A 20,640-nucleotide genomic window follows, 5' to 3' on the forward strand; every position below is an offset into this window, starting at 1 on the left:
TATAACCTTTGTTAAAACCACTCAACTCTGCTATTGTAATGTGAAAGTAGCCATAGATGATATCTAAACAAATGTCATGGCTATATTCCAGTAAATCTTTTTATTTATTTATTTATTTTTTTTAGAAAAAGTCATTTGACTGGATTTGGACTATAGGCCATTTGTTCTATACCAAAGGGCTTCTTGGATACTTCAGACAGAATTCTAAGAATATCAACCAATTACCTTGCCCTTGTATAATCTCCTCCCCTCTGAATGTAGGTGGTCCATTAATGCAATATGATAAATATGACAAAATATCATTACTGTCACTAAGTTACATTATACGGCAGAAAGAAGAGTATTTGCATGTGTTAATGCAAACACACAAACCCTTAAAATTAGTTTCCCTTAGCAAATAGAAGAGAAAGTAAAAGAGATTTGAAGCCTGTGAGGGAGTCAACACAATTATATTTTTCCACTGCTGAGACGGAGAAGACCTGTGACTAGGAACTTCAAGTAGTCTTAAGCTCTGAGAAAAGTTCTCAGCTGACAGCCAGCAAGGAAATAGAGATCTCTGTACTAAAATCACAGGAACTGAATTCAGCCTATAACCTGAATGAACTAAAAACAGTTTTTTGTTTGTTTGTTTGTTTTCCCCTTCAGGGCCTCCAGGTAAAAGCCAACCTTGCCAACACTGAATAATTGATGCTTTTGGATTGTGGTGCTCAAGAAGACTCTTGAGAATCCCTGGGACAGCAAGGAGATCAAATCAGTAAATCCTAAAGGAAATCAACCCAGAATACACATTGGAAGGACTAATGTTGAAGCTGAAGCTCCAATACTTTGGCCTCCTTTCTCCTCTCCAAAGATGGAGAGTTTGTTTGTTTGTTTTTTTCCATCAATATGTAGTTTTCATTATCTATTGTCCAAGCAACAGGAGTTCTCTCTTTGGCCTTTTAATTATCATGAGTTTGATATGGATTGTATGTGTCGTTTATTTAAAGAATCTCTTCTTAAAGCTCAGTTAAAGGCTGTAATTCCTATAGGGTGGTAATTTACCATTCTACCCTTCTCTTATTATTTTTAACTTAGTTAGCCATTTCTAGTTTTGACCAAGTTACCAATAGATTGGACAGAGCAGATGATGTGAGAATTTCAAGTCCAAGGTTTAACCCTTTAAACTTCATAAGACAACTTCTGAAATCTAAAAGAGAACCATGTTTTATATGTTCACACAATTTAATCAAATTTCATTCAACTTTGATAAGAAACTCTTGAGGGAAGGCACCCAAGATCACTTTTCTTGCCCTCTGAGCCTTAGTGTAGTCTAAAGGTATAAATTTTCACTATTTTTCAGTATCCCTGAAACTGGACCCATTTGATCTTTCCAATTCATGTTTTGGCATCCCTGGGGTCAAAAAAGAAACAGATTAATCGATATAAATCAGGTAGCCTAGTGATAAGTCCCTACTTTTAAGACCTACTATATCCTTCTACTTTTCTGTCTATTCAATTAATTTTTGAGAGTTTGATATCAAAACTACAGCTAAAAATAATTGTAATACATAGTGGAACTTTATGTAACTTTGTTCTGTATTTTCAAACTCTCCTCTAAATAAGTTATCATACTTTCATAATTATAAAAGATTTTTAACTTCAAATAATAATAATAATAATAATAATCTCATTTTTATTTTGTGGAAGATGTTTAATGATATCCCAAAACTTTGGAAACTTTGTTTTAGAGCAGGTATCAGCAAGCTATAACTCATGAGCCAAAGCAGGCATGCCCCCTATTTTTGTGAATAAAGTTTTATTGAAAGACAGGTATGTCCATTTGTTTTTGTATTATTCAAGGTTGCTTTCACAATATAGAGCTGAGTACTTGTAACAGAGACCATATGACCTAAAAAGCAGAAGTATTTGTTATCTGACCCTTTACAGAAAAAGAGTATGGGCTCTGAAGTCAGCCTTCCTGGGTTCAAATACTTGTTCTACTGCTTATCATCTGTGTGATTGTAAATAAGATACTTAACTTTTTGTGCCTTTATTTGCTCATGTGGTATTCCAATCTATGTACAACACATAACTACTCATTTTGTTGAGAAAGACTTTTAGGTATTATCTAAAACATAATCACATTAACCACCATTCTTGGCCATTTACTCTGAACCAGGCAGTATGTAAAATGCTTTGGACCTGTCTCATTTAATTATTAAAACACTCTTAGGAAGCATTAATCTCTAGATTAGAATAACATGAAAGTAAAAGCTTACATTCATTTTTTTTTTGAGCTTTTTTTTTCATTTTTATTTTATATACATACTTTCATAAGTCTCGACTGATAATATGTTCAGGATTTAGATAATCACAGTTGCATTTTCCTCAAAATACTATAGAAAGGAGAACAACTATTAATTATCATGGCTTATATATCCACAAACACTTACTTTCTAAACGTAAGAGAGAAATCTTGGTCAGTCTGTAACATTTACTTAAAGCTAGATTAGCGGTCTAAGCTCAATTTAGAGGGAAGTTATGAATGACTTCAAGTGGTTCTGGAGGTCTCCGAACTAGACAGTAGGACTGCTCAACATAGCAGGGAATCTTGGAGGGCATTGTGAAGGGTGCAGAGCTTGTGAATGAGCTAAGTCTATGAACTGTGACCCACATTAATAATATCATCTCCATTTTACAGATACCAAAACTCTGGTAGTTTACCAAGTTTTTTTCAATGTTATATACGAAGAATTTCAGTTTTTGTTGTTGTTGTTTTCTTTAATCTTAGGTTTTCCATTTCTTAACCATTTCTCTACATTGCTCTCCAATAAGTACACACTTGCAATATTCTACCTCTAAGTATCATACTAATCTTACCTATGCCTCATGGCATTAAAAAGGACAATCTCGTAGAAATGAGGTAATCAATTATATTCTGTTTAGCACACATTTAAAGGGTAGCAGCTGCATATAATTTTGCACAGTGCTATGAAGATATAGAGATACTAACTTGGCCCTCGAGGAGTTCAGGATCTAGAAAATATAGACACAACATAAATACAGAGGATGACAGTTATAAATGCTATAAGTACAATCAATATGTTCTAATAAGGCCTTCAGTAAGGATAAGGTAAAGATCTCCATTGCCATGTTAGTATACTGTTGTTGTTCATTATGATACTAAAACTGTAGTTACCTTGAACATATCAGTATCAGAAATTTTGCTAGTTTATCCACACAAGTATGATATATCAAAGCTCACTTGAATTTTTTATAGGAATAATGTTTTCTGAATTTTAAATGAATACTGGTTCTGAGCCATAGATGTATGCTATGGGATGTTTACCTTCCAAATCTGACAGAAAATTATCAAAGATTAATAAGTTGTACTGTGACTTACCCCACCAAAGATACATCAGCTCAGAAAGTACAAATGTGGCTTCTTCTAAGAAGAGTGTCTATAAATTAACAAGAAAGTTCCCAATTAGATTATAGATGATACACATTGCAATTCCTTACTTTTATCTGACTTTATATTTAACATGAAGAGATAAATCATGACATCCCTATCTAGAGCCAAACTAATATGTAATTCAATATGAAAACTTTAATATTTGTAGTTAGCACAAATGCTATAAAATTTTACTTAATATCATAATTCATTTCATGTTAAAACGGAGCAAACCAGGTGTGTGTCAAAACTAAATTTTAACCTACATGACAACTAACATAGAGATGCATCCAAATGAACAGAAGCAAGGTTATTCATACATTTAAAATAGTAAAATCACTCTGTACTGGATACAGTGCCATCTGTTTTAATAAACTAAAACAATCTGCAAATAGACTAAGAAGTTTAGGAACACTCAAAATAACCATCTAGGTCAGTTCAGTTCAATCACTCAGTCGTGTCTGAGTCTTTGCGACCCCATGGACTGGAGCTCACAAGGCTTCCCTTTCCATCACCAAATCCTGAAACTTGTTCAAACTCATGTCCATCGAGTTGGTGATGCCATCCAACAATCTCATCCTTTGTCGTCCCCTTCTACTCCTGCCTTTACTCTTTCCCAGCATCAGGATCTCTTCCAGTGAGTCAGTTCCTCTCATCAGGTGGCCAAAGTATTGGAGTCTCAGCTTCAGCATCAGTCCTTTGAATGAAGATTCGGGACTTATTTCCTTTTTTATTGACTGGTTGGATCTCCTTGCAGTCCAAGGGACTCTCAAGAGTCTTCTCCAACACCACAATTCAAAAATATCAGTTCTTCAGTGCTCAGCTTTCATTATGGTCCAACGCAGATCCATATGTCTTTGTTTCCATTGCTTCCCCATCTATTTGCCATGAAGTGATGGGACTGGATGCCATGATCTTAGCTTTATGAATGTTGAGCTTTAAGCCAGCTTTTTCATTCTCTTCTTTCACTTTCATCAGTAGGCTCTTTAGTTCTTATTCACTTTCTGCCATAAGGGTGCTGTCATCTGCATATCTGAGGTTATTGATATTTCTCCTGGCAATCTTGATTCCAGCTTGTGCTTCACCCAGGCTGGCATTTTGCATGATATACTCTGTCTGCATAGAAGTTAAATAAGCAGGGTGACAATATACAGCCTTGACATACTCCTTTTCCTATTTGGAACCAGTCTGTTGTTCCATGTCCAGTTCTAACTGTTGCTTCCTGACCTGCATACAGATTTCTCAGGAGGAAGTTCAGGTGCTCTGGTATTCCCACCTCTGGAAGAGTGTTCTGCAGTTTTTGTGATCCACATAGTCAAGAAAAAGAAATGCAAAAAAGCAAAATGGCTGTCTGAGGAGGCCTTAAAAATAGCTGTGAAAAAAAGAGACGTGAAAAGAAAAGTAGAAAAGGAAAGATATACCCATTTGAATGCAGAGTTCCAAAGAATAGCAAGGAGAGATATGAAAGCCTTCCTCAGTGACCAATGCAAAGAAATAGATGAAAACAATAGAATGGGAAAGAATAGAGATCTCTTCAATAAAATTAGAGATACCAAGGGAACATTTCTTGCAAAGATGGGCTCAATAAAGCACAGAAATGGTATGGACCTAAAAGAAGCAGAAGATATTAAGAAGAGGTGGCAAGAATACACAGAAGAACTGTACAAAAAAGATCTTCACAACCCAGATAATCATGATGGTGTGATTACTCACCTAAAGCCAGATATCCTGGAATGTGAAGGCAAGTGAGCCTTAGGAAGCATCACTACGGACAAAGCTAGTGGAGGTGATGAACTTCCAGTTGAGCTATTTCAAAACCTGAAAGATGATGCTCTGAAAGCACTGCACTCAATATGCCAGCAAATATGGAAAACTCAGCAGTGGCCACAGGAATGGAAAATGTCAGGTTTCATTTCAATCCCAAAGAAAGGCAGTGCCAAAGAATGCTCAAACTACCACCCAATTGCACTCATCTCACACACTAGTAAAGTAATGCTTAAAATTATCCAAGTCAGGCTCAGCAATACGTGAACCGTGAGCTTCCAGATGTTCAAGCTGGTTTTGGAAAAGGCAGAGGAACCAGAGATCAAATTGCCAACATCCGATGGATCATTGTAAAAGTAAGAGAGTTCCAGAAAAACATCTATTTCTGCTTTATTAACTTTGCCAAAACCTTTGACTGTGTGGTACAATAAACTGTGGAAAATTCTGAAAGAGATGGGAATACTAGACCACCTGATCTGCCTCTTGAGAAACCTGTATGCAGGTCAGGAGGCAACAGTTAGAACTGGACATGGAACAACAGACTGGTTCCAAATAGGAAAAGAAGTCTGTTAAGGCTGTATATTGTGAGCCTGCTTATTTAACTTATATGCAGAGCACATCATGAGAAAGGCTGGGCTGAAAGAAGCACAAGCTGGTATCAAGACAGCTGAGAGAAATATCAATAACCTCAGATATGCAGATGACACCACCCTTATGGCAGAAAGGGAAGAAGAACTAAACAGCCTCTTGATGAACGTGAAAGAGGAGAGTGAAAAAGTTGGCTTAAAGCTCGACACTCAGAAAACTAAGATCATGGCATCCGGTCCCATCACTTCATGGCAAATAGATGGGGAAACAGTGGAAACAGTGGCTGACTTTATTTTTCTGGGCTCCAAAATCACTGCAGATGGTGATTGCAGTCATGAAATTAAAAGACACTTACTCTTTGGAAGGGAAGTTATGACCAACCTAGACAGTATATTAAAAAGAAGAGACATAACTTTGTCAACAAAGGTCCATCTAGTCAAGGTTATGGTTTTTCCAGTGGTCATGTATGGATGTGAGATTTGGAATATAAAGAAAGCTGAGCGCCGAAGAATTGATGCTTTTGAACTATGGTGTTGGAGAAGACTCTTGAGAGTCCCTTGGACTGCAAGGAGATCCAAGCAGTCCATCCTAAAGGAGATCAGTCCTGGGTGTTCATTGGAAGGACTGATGTTGAAGCTGAAACTCCAATACTTTGGCCACCTGATGCAAAGAGCTGACTTATTTGAAAAGACCCTAATGCTGGGAGGGATTGGGGGCAGGAGGAGAAGCGGACAACAGAGGATGGGATGGTTGGATGGCATCATTGACTCAGTGGATATGGGTTTGAGTGGTCTCTGGGAGTTGGTGATGGACAGGGAGACCTGGCGTGCTGCAGTTCATGAGGTCGCAAAGAGTTGGACACGACTGAGTGACTGAGCTGAACTGAACATAGTCCAAGGCTTTGGCATAGTCAATAAAGCAGAAATAGATTTTTTTTTTTCTGGAATTCTCTTGCTTTTTAAATGATCCAACCTATGTTGGCAATTTGATATCTGGTTCCTCTGCCTTTTTTCAATCCAGCTTGAACATCTGGAAGTTCATGCTTCACGTACTGTTGAAGCCTTATCTTGGAGAATTTTGAGCATTACTTTGCTATCATGTGAAATGCGTGCACTTTGAAATTACCATCCAGGTAATCTGTAAGTAATTTCAGTGTTGATTATTTAAAGTTTGATAATTTAATGGAGGAGAATCTAATCAATTGAATTAAATATTAGGGACAATAAGAATGTTAAGGAAAAGAAAGGACAATTGAGAAAAACAGAGTGGAAAAGTGACAGAGTTTGAGAGAAGAACTAAGAGTGAAGGAAGTATTATAAGACTTTTTCCTGTAAAGGAGAGTCTAGGTTGAAAATATTGCAGTTTTCTTGGCTTGGCTATTTCTAACCTGATAACTTTTTTTCTTTCTTTTTTCACAGACCCATTTGAGAATTTGACTATGACTTCAGAAATATACACTGTTTCAGAAAGGTTATAGTTCTCCTAAATTCCACTTATGGACTTGAGGTTAAGAAGACAGGTTATAGAAGCTGAAAATTCTTTCAGCCTCCTTAGTTGAGAAGAATTTTGCATACATTCTCAGTGTACCAGCAATGTCAGGTTTCTATGGAACAGACAGACTAAGATGTGTGGTTAATTTATCAATATAAATATTTTGTGGGGTTCTCTCTAGACTGGAACTTTTTCTTTATTTTTTTAGACTTCTTTTGGTTTGCTATAGATCTCATATATGAACCCTGAATCTCTGAAAATAATAACAGAAAGAAAAATACCAAATTTATTATCTACTGGTACTATTTATGCATGCATTATTCTTGATTATAAAATGTACAAGCTCTCTATATATTTAATAATAATTATTTTCTATAAAATGTCAAGGAATAATATTCTGAGGTGTCACTTATCTCAGTGAAATTTCTGAGTTTTTTCACAGCTATTTCCCCTTCCATAACCCCTAGCTCCCAGAAAGACTTTTCCATTTCCAAAGAATTTTGGTGAATTTCTGTTTAAATCCTGGTGTTCTCACCACTGAATTAAATATTCAGTTAATCCATAAGAATTGTCCATGTTGTCTACATTTTTTCTCCCCCACAATTATATATTAAAAAAAAAAAAACTATTCTTCAATACATAGAAATATGTACAGAAAGATGCTATCATATTATCAAAATATCATCTATCTCAAGGAGAATTTATTGGTTAAATAAATAACATGCATATAAAATATATGTAATATATAGATTCTCCTGGTGGCTAGAATGCAGGAGACTGGGCTTGATCCCTGAGTTACAAAGAGCCCCTGGAAAAGGAAATGACTCCCCACTCCAGTATTCTTGCTTGAAGATTCCCATGGACAGAGGAGACTGGTGGATTACAGTCCATGGGGTTACAAGAGTCTGACATGCCTGAGCAACTAACATATTCACTTTCATATAGTATATGATCAATAAGTCACAACAATGTGGAGTCAATATAAGTATTTCTACTATATCGATACATAAACACACTCATATGCATGATCCATGTAAGCATATGCATACTAAAAAACACAGTTCAACATTTGTGAAAGGAAGAAAGAGTAAATCTCTCTGGAATTCCCTGAAGGAAAAGTGACCAGGGCAAACGTGAATTATTCACATTTAACCTGCCATAACGAGTAGTTCTAGCCAAGTTTAATACTTCTGTTCAGACTTGCGACCAGGGTAATATATATATTTTTCATTCCAAATTGCTACCTAAAATAAATGAAAAGCAAGAATATTGGGTCATCAACTACACCAGGGAGAAATGGCAAAGACCTCTCATGCCTCTGTTGTCTTCTACTTATTTCAACAATACACAACACTGAATTTGTGCTAATGATGAGAGCTGAAGAGAGCTATTTCAAATCCTAAAAGATGATGCTGTGAAAGTGCTGCACTCCATATGCTGGCAAATATGGAAAACTCAGTAATGGCCACAGAACTGGAAAAGGTCCATTTTCTTTCCAATCCCAAAGAAAAGCAATGCAAAGAATGTTCAAACTGCTGAACAATTGCACTCATCTCACACACTAGCAAAGTAATGCTCAACATTCTCCAAGCCAGGCTTCAACAGTACATGAACTTCCAGATGTTCAAGCTGGATTTAGAAAAGAAAGAGGAACCAGAAAGCAAACTGCCAACATCCTTTGGATCATTGAAAAAGCAAGAGAATTCCAGGAAAAAAAAAAAAATCTACTTCTGCTTCATTGACTACACTAAAGTCTTTGACTGTGTAGATCACAACAAACTGTGGAAAATTTTCCAAGAGATGGGAATACCAGACCACCTTACTGCCTCCTGAGAAATCTGTATTCAGGTCAAAAAGCAACAGTTAGAACTGGACATGCAACAACAAATTGGTTCCAAATTCGGTAAGAAGTAAGTCAAGGCTGTATAATGTCACCCTGTTTATTGAATTTATATGCAGAGTACATAATGCAAAATGCTGGGCTGGATGAAGCACAAGCTGGAATCAAGATTGCCAGGTGAAATATCAATAACCTCAGATATGCAGATGACACCACCTTAATGGCAGAGAGTGAAGAAGAACTAAAGAGCCTCTTTATGAAAGTGAAAGAGGAGAGTGAAAAAGCTGGCTTAAAACTCAACATTCAATAAACGAAGATCATGGCATCTGGTCCCATCACTTCATGGCAAATAGATGGGGAGACAATGTAAAGAGTGACAGACTATTTTTTGGGAGCTCCAAAATCACTGAAGATGGTGATTTCAGCTAGCTCCTTGGAAGAAAATCTATGATAAACCTAGAGAGCATACTGAAAAGCAGGTTTTCCCAGTAGTCATATATGGATGTGAGAGTTGGACCATAAGGAAAGCTGAGCACTGAATAACTGATGCTTTTCAATTGTGGTGTTGGAGAAGCCTCTTGATAGTCCCTTGGACTGTGAGGAGATCAAACCAGTCCATCCTAAAAAAAATCAGTCCTGAAAGTTCAGTGGAAGGACTGATGCTGAAGTTCCAGTACTTTGGCGACCTGATGCAAAGAACTGACTCTGGAAAAGACCCTGTTGCTGGGAGAGATTGAAGGCAGGAGGAGAAGGCTATGACAGAGGATGAGATGGTTGGATGGCATCACCGACTTGATTAACATGAGTTTGAACAAGCTCTGGGAGTTGTTGATGAACAGGGAAGCCTGGCATGCTGCAGTCCATGGGATCGCAAAGTCGGACACGACTGAGTGACTGAACTGAGCTAAAGTGAAATGATGATGAGATTGAATCCTAACAGAAAAAAAAAGAAGAAGAAGCAGAAGAAGAGCTGCCTAGAAAGGAGTAAAAACGGTGTGGTATTTGGAGAAGACTGAAGTTCAACAGTATATTCTGGGAAAACTGCAAGGAAGAGTAAAGAGGAAGTGATCTGGTCAAGACTTCCTGTGAAGCCACAAAAAAAGCCATCTTTGTTGATTTTTCATTAGTATATTGATACAGAAAATTTAAGGTTTCTCAAAAATTCTCTTTGCCCATGTACAGTTTACTTGTTTAATGTTTGACACAAGCACTACACGGTTTGTATCCAAATGAAGCTTTTTAGAGTAACTTAGCCAGGGTTCCTGCATACAGAATAGGAAACATCATGTGTTTTAGTGGCATCTGTGAGTATTCACAGGTAGTATTTATATATCTAACAAAGAAGATAATTTTGAGAATGTTTTATCACTTTCCTGACCATGCACCTCTCTTTATCTCGAAAACCAGCATCAGAGGATACTACCTTTTTATTTCTCTCCAAGAATTTCCCATTCAGTTCATCAGTTTCTCTCAATTCAGCTCACCATTTGGGATTCTTTATTGCTATTAATAGTAAATACTACTTACTCTCAAGTTCCAAATGGAAACCTTAAAGTTATCTATGCTTCCAGGTAGCCATTAGTTTCAGACATTTATCAAGTCCTTTATATTTCAACTTCCAAATACACTTAAATCAACATTAATCAGTTTCAAACTTACTGTCACTCTCTTAGGTGTGTGCACTAGCCCACAAGCTGTTCTTTATGAGTAGAATTATATTTGATTTTTAACTAATTCTAAACACCAATCAAGATGTCTAAATTACACATTCCATGATTTCAAAGACCAAATTTTTCTTCTTGGTTGTTTTCCTATTACAGTCTACCAGAATTTTTTTTTTAAATAAATGAATAAATAAATGACCTTCAGTATAATATATTCTAAAAACCTTCACTGGATTTAAATACCTATTTTTGTGTTGGCTCCAGAGCATATGTTTATAACAATATATAATCTTATAGTTTCCCATTTGTCTATTTCACTGACTAAATTTTGACACTGGCAAATAGGGTGTGCTCATTTAAGTTTCTAAAGTCAAAGAGAGAAAAGGAAGATATTCAAGATTTATTATTACAGTAGAATTGAGTATACAGAAACCATAGAAACAGTTCTCTCATTTGCTCTTCAGAATAAATACTAGTTTAAATATTTAACATCTGAAAATTTAATTATTCAACCTGCACTTGCAATCCTGCTGAGAAATTTCACAGAAAAAGTACTTCTAGTGTAGTACAAATAGTCTTCAGATGCTGTGAGAAATGAGTCGTGGCAAGTTTAAGCAGTAATTTTTAAAGACTGTTGTTCCACAAAGAATCACCTAAGATTGTGGGTGTGCTGCCATCAGTGTCTTCTAAGACCCTCCAAGTGATTCTAGGGCGTACTAGGAGTCGATAACTGCTGAGGTGGAAGGACAGATTAACTAAGGCAAAATTGTAACAGAATATGTTATGTCTAGGGTATTCACCTTCTCTTCTTGAATTTTGTGATGCTAAGGGTTCTTAACTAGGAAAGAAGTAAGTTCTCATCCCATGGTTGATGGACCAACCTAATGCCTGTAACAGAACATTCACTCATTGTGGGGAGCAACTTATAAATATTATCTCACCTGGCCTCAAAACAACAATGTGATGATGTATTATTATCCTTACTTTGCAGATGAAAAAAATGAGTCTCAGTAAATTTAAGCAACTTTTCCATGTAGTACATAACAGATTCAAGAGTGTAGACTGATTCATCTGACTCTGAAGTTCATGCTCATAGCTTTTCTACTTCTCTTTCTATAAACACAACTTGAATAGTTTCATCCAGGGAGTAAGAGAGAGCAATGATACTTTTTATTCTGTTTAAAGGCCAGGCATGTTAAAGGAAAGGATATAGCTTCCTCCACCATAAAATTTGGTAATATTCAGACAGTCAGTAATGAATGATGTAATGGTCCCTTTCCTATCAGTTTCTTCATTAGTAAATCTATATGTGAGGTTTCCCAGATTTCCTAACTCCTGTCTGAGCTCTCATGTTCTGAAGAGGTGACTTCGAGACAGAGTGAAAAATTAATGATCTCTTTATTTTCTTTGGCTCTTTCCTTCTGGTCATGTAATAAAGGCTAATTTGCAAGACCCTCCTTTGCATCCTTAACGTCTGTATAGCTTCAAATTAGCAGCAGGTCTCAAATGCAGACAGTGGTTGGGGGTGGGGCTATTCAACTGGAAGTGTTCCATATTATCTAATTTATGTATCTGAATGTACCTAGTATCCTATATATAGCACATGTGTGTGTGTGTGTGTGTGTGTGTGTGTGTGTGAAGTTGCTTTAGTCATGGCCGACTCTTTGAGACCCTATTGACTAGAGCCTGCCAGGCTCCTCTGTCCATGGGGATTCTTCAGGTGAGAATACCAGAGTGGGTAGCCATTTCCTGGATTTTTCCCCGCCCAGGGATTGAACCCACGTCTCCTGTGGCTCCTGTATTGCAGGTGGGTTCTTAACCAATATTTTTCTGTTTGAAACTATTGTGTTCAGGAAGAGTGGAAATACTTACTGATTTTTTGATGGATTTTATGAAATGTTTGTTTGAAATCTCTGTTGCACTTGTTAAATTTGTCTTATTTGATGATTAAATATACAAACATACTCTAAGTGAGAGCTCACTTACTTTTCCCATTGAACATGCCAGAAAGACTGACTTCCTGAAAGGCCATTATCTCATTCTAGATTTGGATTATTGTAGTCCATACTTACCAATTGATCAAATGGTACAAGGTTCATGTTTCTTAAGTACAGAAATAATAAGCAAATATCCTAAAAAATAGCACACTATTTGACAATATAGATCAAAGGGCAAGGCAGCAGGATATATTCTCTGATCCCTAACATCTAAGGACTTGAATACATTACAAGTGATTTCAAATCACACACACACAAAAAAAAAAAAAAAAGGGAGGGGGGAGTTTAAGATTAGAGTAAAATTATGGATGGAAAGTAAGAAGTTGAAATGTGAGGTGAGACCAATAATTGTTTTACCTTCTAGGAAAACAATTTGAGTTACAGAAACTGCTTTCTAAAGAAAGTGTTTTCCTGAGAAGATCTGACTGATTTTCCTTAATTACAGAGAAGAGGTAGAGTATTATCATCAAAAACACTTTCATTTTTCACTCCTCTAATAGTTCTTATCTTTTACCTTAAGAAATAATGAAAAAATATTTGATGATTTTGTATTCAAGGTGGGAGCAGTGTGTGTAGTTGCTTGGTCGTGTCTGACTCTATGGGAGGGGTGGAAAGGGCAAATTCACAGTCTGCTCAAGACAACCACAGTTCTCTTCCTGTCCTCCTCAAAAGCATGGAAGGTCAAGGCTCTGACAAATGCCTACATTTATGTTGATGGAAAGTGAAAAAGTTATGTACATTACCAAGGTCACTCAAATCAAAAGCACCTTACCCATTAGAAATGAGAGCATAGAGCCCATCTTTCCCTTCTGTTATATCTGTTGATTATTCTCACTGTATAGGAGCTAATCATTTTCACCTACTTCCCAAGAGAATGTTAAAAAGTAGTGAGAGGGAGAAATATAAATTTTAGTTCCTATACCCTAGGTCAATATACATCATTTATTGCAATAATTTCCTGAAGATAGTCCTGTTCGTATTCCATGTGATAGCCTCACCTCCATTCAGAGGCCAGGATAATCTGAAGATAAATCATGTGACCTTTCTCAGAAAATTTTTAAAAAAGAATCTATTGCTTTCCATTTTGAATTTGATCAAAGTATTTACTTTAGAATGTAGGTAGTGTATAGTTTGCTCAACCTACTCCAGCTAGCTTCCACCTTCAAAATTCTTTAGGCAATGAACAGACACCAGTGTGTGTCCTTAGGTATAACCTACATTGTACATTCTTGCGTGCTTCCAGCATATGTAAAAATCTTCAAAGGGCTTTCCCTGAATTCCACTGAGTTTCTATACCTCAGCAAGCATCCACCTTGAGAGTATGATTTTAGTCTCTCAGACAAGTGAAGCTGATCTCTAAAAGCTATCTTATTTGCTTGCAAAAGAAGCCCAACAAAGAACTTCCTCTCTAGACTTTTGAGCCACTCTTCCAGGACTGCCATCTTTGTGATTTCTCCTCATAGATTGAAAGAGCATTTGTTGGTGACAAACCTCAAAAGAACAGCTTTGTCATCTCCTTGTGAGGGATCATCAAGCAGCTTTGTTCAGAAGGTGAGCGTACTCACTACTTTTTGTTTTGTAGTTTGAGAAATTGCAATAAAGAAACTTCTATGTAACATCGTTTAGTGGTAACAACATGGCTGTTGGAAGTCTTATTTACCAAAATTTCTAGGTACAGAACAATGGCATAGTTAGCCAGGAAAAGCAACCTATCTAAATATCATATAATCACTGTAAACTCAGAGATACTAAATAATCTTCCTTAAATTCCAATTCATTTGTGCCACAGAAGGTAAGACTTGAGTTCAAATTCTGACTTTTCCATTTTGGCTTAATGTCTGGTAGATGACATTAAGCAAATATTTTACCATTGTTAAGACTTTTTTCCTTACATGTGAATTGAAGATCTGATACAACTTTTATAGATATTCTGAAGATGATACACTATCAGGCTTGCAAAGTTTCTACACAATAATAAAATTAAAAAAAATCTAATGGAATCTAATTCATGCCTACTATGAACAAGACATAGAACCCATGATTTCTTGTTGTTAAGTCACTCAGTCGTGTCCAACTCTTTGCAACCCCATGGACTGCAGCATGCCAGCTTCCCTGTCTCTCACCATCTCCCAGAGTTTGCTCAAACTCATGTCCATTGAGTTGGTGATGCCATCCAACCATCTTATCCTCTGTCATCTCCTTCTCCTCCTGCCTTCAATCTTTCCCTATATATTAGTAAATAAACTTAGAAATTTACATATTGATAGGCAACTTAAACCTTTAATTTTACATTTACTCAAATATGATTACACTCTGGAATAAAAGAAATTCATTCATTTCCATTTTATTTCAACACTGCACAGGAAGACTTCATTGACAATTTCCATCTATACTCTATATACATCTACATTTCTATCCTTACAGGTAAGAATTAATTCTAAGTTGAAAATAAAAACCCTTGGTGAATAAGCTTAAAGAAGTATTTTCCAGCAATCACTAAGCTGATCCTATAAACAAGCTTGTGGGGGTGGGGGTAAGTTACTTCTGCTTTACATATTTCATAAAATTTAAGCTCAGGGTGACTCTTCTTCAAAGACTTGCAGCTACTAGATGGAGGATGAAGGACAAAATGATGGGCACAATAAAGGACAGAAATAGTATGGACTTAACAGAAGCAGAAGATATTAAGATGATGTGGCAAGAATACACAGAACTATGAAAAAAGTTCTTCATGACCCAGATAGCCACGATGGTGTGACACTCACCTAGACCCAGAAATCCTGGAATGAGAAGTCAAGTGGGACTTAGGAAGCATCACTATGAGCAAAGCTAATGGAGGTGGTGGAATTCCAGCTGAGCTATTTCAAATCCTAAAAGATGATGCTGTGAAAGTGCAGCACTCAACATGCCAACAAATTTGTAAAACTGACCAGTGGCCACAGGACTGCAAAAGGCCAGTTTTCATTCCAATTCCAAAGAAAAGCAATGCCAAAAAATGTTCAAATTACTGCACAATTATACTCATCTCACACGCTAGCAAAGTAATGCTCAAATTCACCAAGTGAGACTTCAACAGTCTGTGAACCGTGAACTTCCAGATGTTCAAGCTGGATTTAGAAAAGGCAGAGGAACCAGAGATCAAATTGCCGACAGCCATTGGATCATTGAACTTCAGCTTTATTGACTTGGATCGTGTGGATCACAAGAAGCTGTGGAAAATTCTTAAAGATATGGGAATATCAGACCATCATACCTGTCTCCTGAGAAATCTGTATGCAGGTCAAGAAGCAACAGTTAGAACAAGACATGGAACAAAATACTGGTTTCAAATCAGAAACGGAGTATGTCAGGGCTATATATTGTCACCCTGCTTATTTAACTTATATGCAGAATACATCATGGGAAATACTGGATGAAGCACAAGCTGGAATCAAGATTGCTGGAAGAAACATCAATAACCTCAGATATGCAGATGATACCAACTTTATGGCAGACAGCAAAGAAGAACTGGAGAACTTCTTGATGAAAATGAAAGAGTAGAGTGAAAAAGCTGTCTTAAAACTCAACATTCAAAAAAAAAAAAAAAAAACTAAGATCATAGCACCTGTTTCCATCACTTCATGACAAGTAGATGGGGAAATAATGGAAACAATGACAGAATTTATTTTGGGGGGCTCCAAAATCCTTGAAGATGGTGATTTCAGCCAAGAAATTAATAGACACTTGCTCCTTGGAAGAAAATCTATGATTATCCTAGACAGCATACTAAAAAAAAAACCCAGAGCATTACTTTGCTTACAAAGGTCTGTCTAGTCAAAGTTATGGTTTTTCCAGTAGTTATATATGGATGCAAAAGTTGGATTATAAATAAATCTGAACTCTGAAGAACTGATGCTTTTGAACTGTGGTGTTGGAGAAGACTCTTGAGAGTCCCTTGGACTGCAAGGAGATCAAACCAGTCCATCCTAAAAGAAATCAGTCCTGAATATTCATTGGAAGGACTGATGCTGAAGCTGAGACTCTAATACTTTGGCCACCTGATGTGAAGAACTGACTCATTGGGAAAGACCCTGATACTGGGAAAGATTGAGGGCAGGAGGAGAAGGGTATGACAGAGGATGAGATGGTTGGATGGCATCACTGACTCGATGGACTTGAGTTTGAGTAAACTCCAGGAGTTGGTGATGGACAGGGAAACCTGGTGTGCTACAGTCCATGGGGTTGCAAAGAGATTTGGACGTGACTGAGTGACTGAATTGAACTGAACTGATAATATTAATAGGTAATATCTATATTGTGCATATTGTCTTACAGGTGCCAGGCTTAATTTTAAATTATACACACACACACACACACATATAATGTATATATATATATATATATATATATACATTAGCTCATTTAATCTTAATGAAACTACTCTGAGGTAACATTCTTACCATCTTAGTGATGGTTAATTTCATGTGTCAACTTGGCTGCACCAGAGGATGCCCAGATATTCAGTTAAACATTAATTCTAGGTGTGTCTGTGATGGTGTTTCTGGGAAATTAGAGTTTGAATTGATAACCCAAGTCAATTCCCCCATGTATATGAGCATCATCCAATCAACTGAGGGCCTGAATAGAACAAAATGTTGGAAGAAGGTTGAATTTCTTCTCTGCCTACCTAATTGAGTTGACACATAGGTATTCTTCTTATTTTGGTGCTTCTGGTTCTCAGATATTCAGTTTCAGTCTAAAATCCACACCATCAAGTCTTTGAAGTAAATCACTGGCTTTCCTGCATCTACAGCTTATGGATCATGGGACTTCTTAGCCTCAACAACCATGTGGTCTTGTTCTTCATAATAAATCCCTTTCTAGGCTTCGAAAGAGAATCATAGAGAGGTAGAGAGAGAAATAGAGATAGTGATATATAGATATCCTGGTGTTTATTTCTCTTCAGAACCCTAATTACATCTCTATTTTACATAAAGGTAATTGATATTATAGGTATTACATAGTTTTCCAAGAGGCTATATTCAAATCCAGGCATTCTGGATAGAGCCTTTGCCCTTATACTCTCTGTGCATTGCCTTTCTATCCCTAGATATTTAAGATGTGAACAGAAGGACATGATTTTAGAGATGGTATTTAGGCTATTTACCCTCCAACAGAAGGAAGCTGTAGAGTAAAACATTCAGAGCAACAGGAGAACTGAAGTCTATTCCCAGCTCTTTAAGCCAGCTTTTAATTTTCAGAAAATCAGTTTACTTCTTCAGAAAATCAGTTTAGTCCTTCAATAGTAAAATGGGGGGGGGGGAGGGAGGAGTAAATAATAATTAAGTTCTTCTCAAAGATGGTGATTGCAAGATTGTGTGTTGGATGATGACAGGGAAGATGAAGGTCATATAAATTCATTTAAACTGGTGTATTTCATCACAAAAGATTATTCTCCCAGGTTCAGCCCTCTGCAACAACTTTTATGGAATTGAAGCTTGCACATCTCCATGAGCTGTAAAATACAGTTCCATTGGAAATTGTCTTATCCCATTTATAACCCTGAGAGCTCCCACTAGGCATGGAAAAACACAAGACAGCAAAACATCTAATTCAAAAACTCTTATGTGTTCATTGGAAATGGAGTTGTAAAATCCTTGCTTTGTTCTATATGATCAAGATGATTATAAGACAAACAAAGAGAAGATATCATGCTGTGAAAGTAAGGACACTGCAAACATCCAGTGGGAATAGACAAGAACTATTCTGATGTGGTCTTGAGACCACATTTTTCATAATTTACTTTTTGTTTGGTTGTTTTCTGTTGTGGTTGTTTGCTTTTCATCTGTGTACACCACACAAAAATAACGCAAGTAAATAAGGATATCAAAGTGTTGTCAATATGCTAATCTCTTACATAGATAAATCATCTTAGTTTTCACTTTTACAGGGAACAGTATTCCCAGACCTTTTCCCTAAAACAACACATAGCAAAGCTATACACCTCTAAGTCACAAATAAAGTCTCTGCTCTGAAAAAATAAATAAACAAATAAAATTAGGATCCTATCTCAAAGGAAACCAATCCTGAATATTCACTAGAAGGACTGATGTTGAAGCTGAAACACCAATACTTTGGCCACTGGATGTAAAGAGCTGACTCATTGGGAAATACCTTGATGCTGGGAAAGATTAAAGGCAGGGAGAGAAGAGGACAACAGAGGATGAAATAGTTGGATGGCATCACAGACTAAGTGGATATGAGTTTGAGCAAGCTCTGAGAGATGATGAAGGACAGGGAAGCCCAGAGTGCTGCAGTCCATGGGGCCGTAAAGAGTCAGACATGACTGAGTGACTGAACAACAACCATTGTTAAAGCAGGCAGGTTGCTAGATATGCACAGAGAAAGGAGAACAGAGACTTATTGCCATGAAATCAAACCACACGTCTTGTTAAAAAAAAACAGAGGTCTTTAGGCAGATAAGAGTAAGAACCTCCAGAGTGACAAGAAATCTCACATTTTGAGGTGCCAAGTGTCCTGGAGGCAGACAAAGAAAGGTGGGAAAAGACAGGTGTCTCCAGCATTGAAATGCATAAATTTGTGCTCATTATGCTCTCCTTACCATAAAATTGGCCTTTACAGATAAGAAGTGCCCATGATGCACTGATGCAATGACTGAAGAAAAACAAAAATCCCTCCTCCCCTAGGGAAGGCAGAGCTGAAGTCAAAATAAGAGAATACAACTCCAAACTCCTCCCACCTTAATGAATATTCCATCCCTTCATTTCTATACCCCACATAACTGGTCTGCCAAAGAAACTCAGGGCAGTTACTTACCGTACTTATCTACCTGTTCTCCCATTGATAGCCTACTATCACTTCGTAAATCCTCACTTTACCTTCTTGAACTCTCTGTGTCATCTGTGAATTCTTTCCTCAATGAGACAAGAACTTCCATTCTTATATCACCAGGAACAGGAAGTAAACATCAATCCATCTTGTCTCTGAGATGAGTAGACTCCCTAAAAGTGGCTTGATTAAATTTTGGCCTCAGCAAGTTCAAATCTTCATCATTAATTTATTCTACATTAGTGTTTTCAAGTATAATCTTAAAACTTGGGAAATAAGAGGCTAAAAATACAATAAAATATTAAATGCCTGTTGAGTAGGAAAGAATTTCAGTGTTAATGGTGCTGGTGCTAAGTTGCTTCAGTCGGGTTGGACTATTTCTGGAACCATGAACTGTACCCTCCAGCTTCCTCTGTCCATGGCATTTTCCAGGAAGGAATACTGGAATGGTTTGCCATTTCCTTCTCCAGGGGATCTTCTCAACCCAGGGATCAAACACACATCTCTTAGGTCTCGTGCTTTGGTAGGTGGGTTCTTTACCACTAGCGCCACCTGGGAAGCCAAGTGTTGATAAAACAGTTCTACATCTAAGTTATATTAAAAACTAAATTTCTGATCATAATTTGTTTTCTCAAATCAGTAATGCAAGTAGTAGAATATGTGTTGAAAAGCCACATTAAATATTTTTCAATACTTGCCATGTACATTTCTCAATATACATTTTATTAATTTGTATATATTTTATATAAACATATACCTGTAGGAGCTAGCATAGTCAAAAGACAAATATCAATAAGAATAACTGAAGTAGTATTAGAGTTAAAATATGAATATTGATGTCTTTGAAACTAGATAATGCTTTCAAAATCAGTTCAGTCTTGTCACAATCATCACTGTTTCAGTAAGTGAAGTTCCTATGTGCCATTCCATAAAGTTTGGTGTTTAAACTAAACAGATCTTGAAACTTAATGGATTGGCACTCAGGCTGCATGCTGTTGCAAGACATTCAGCAAGGATATAGTCCTCTTGTTGAAT

The sequence above is a fragment of the Dama dama genome, chromosome 1 (genome assembly GCF_033118175.1).
Source record: "Dama dama isolate Ldn47 chromosome 1, ASM3311817v1, whole genome shotgun sequence".
In the NCBI taxonomy this organism is placed as follows: domain Eukaryota; kingdom Metazoa; phylum Chordata; class Mammalia; order Artiodactyla; family Cervidae; genus Dama; species Dama dama.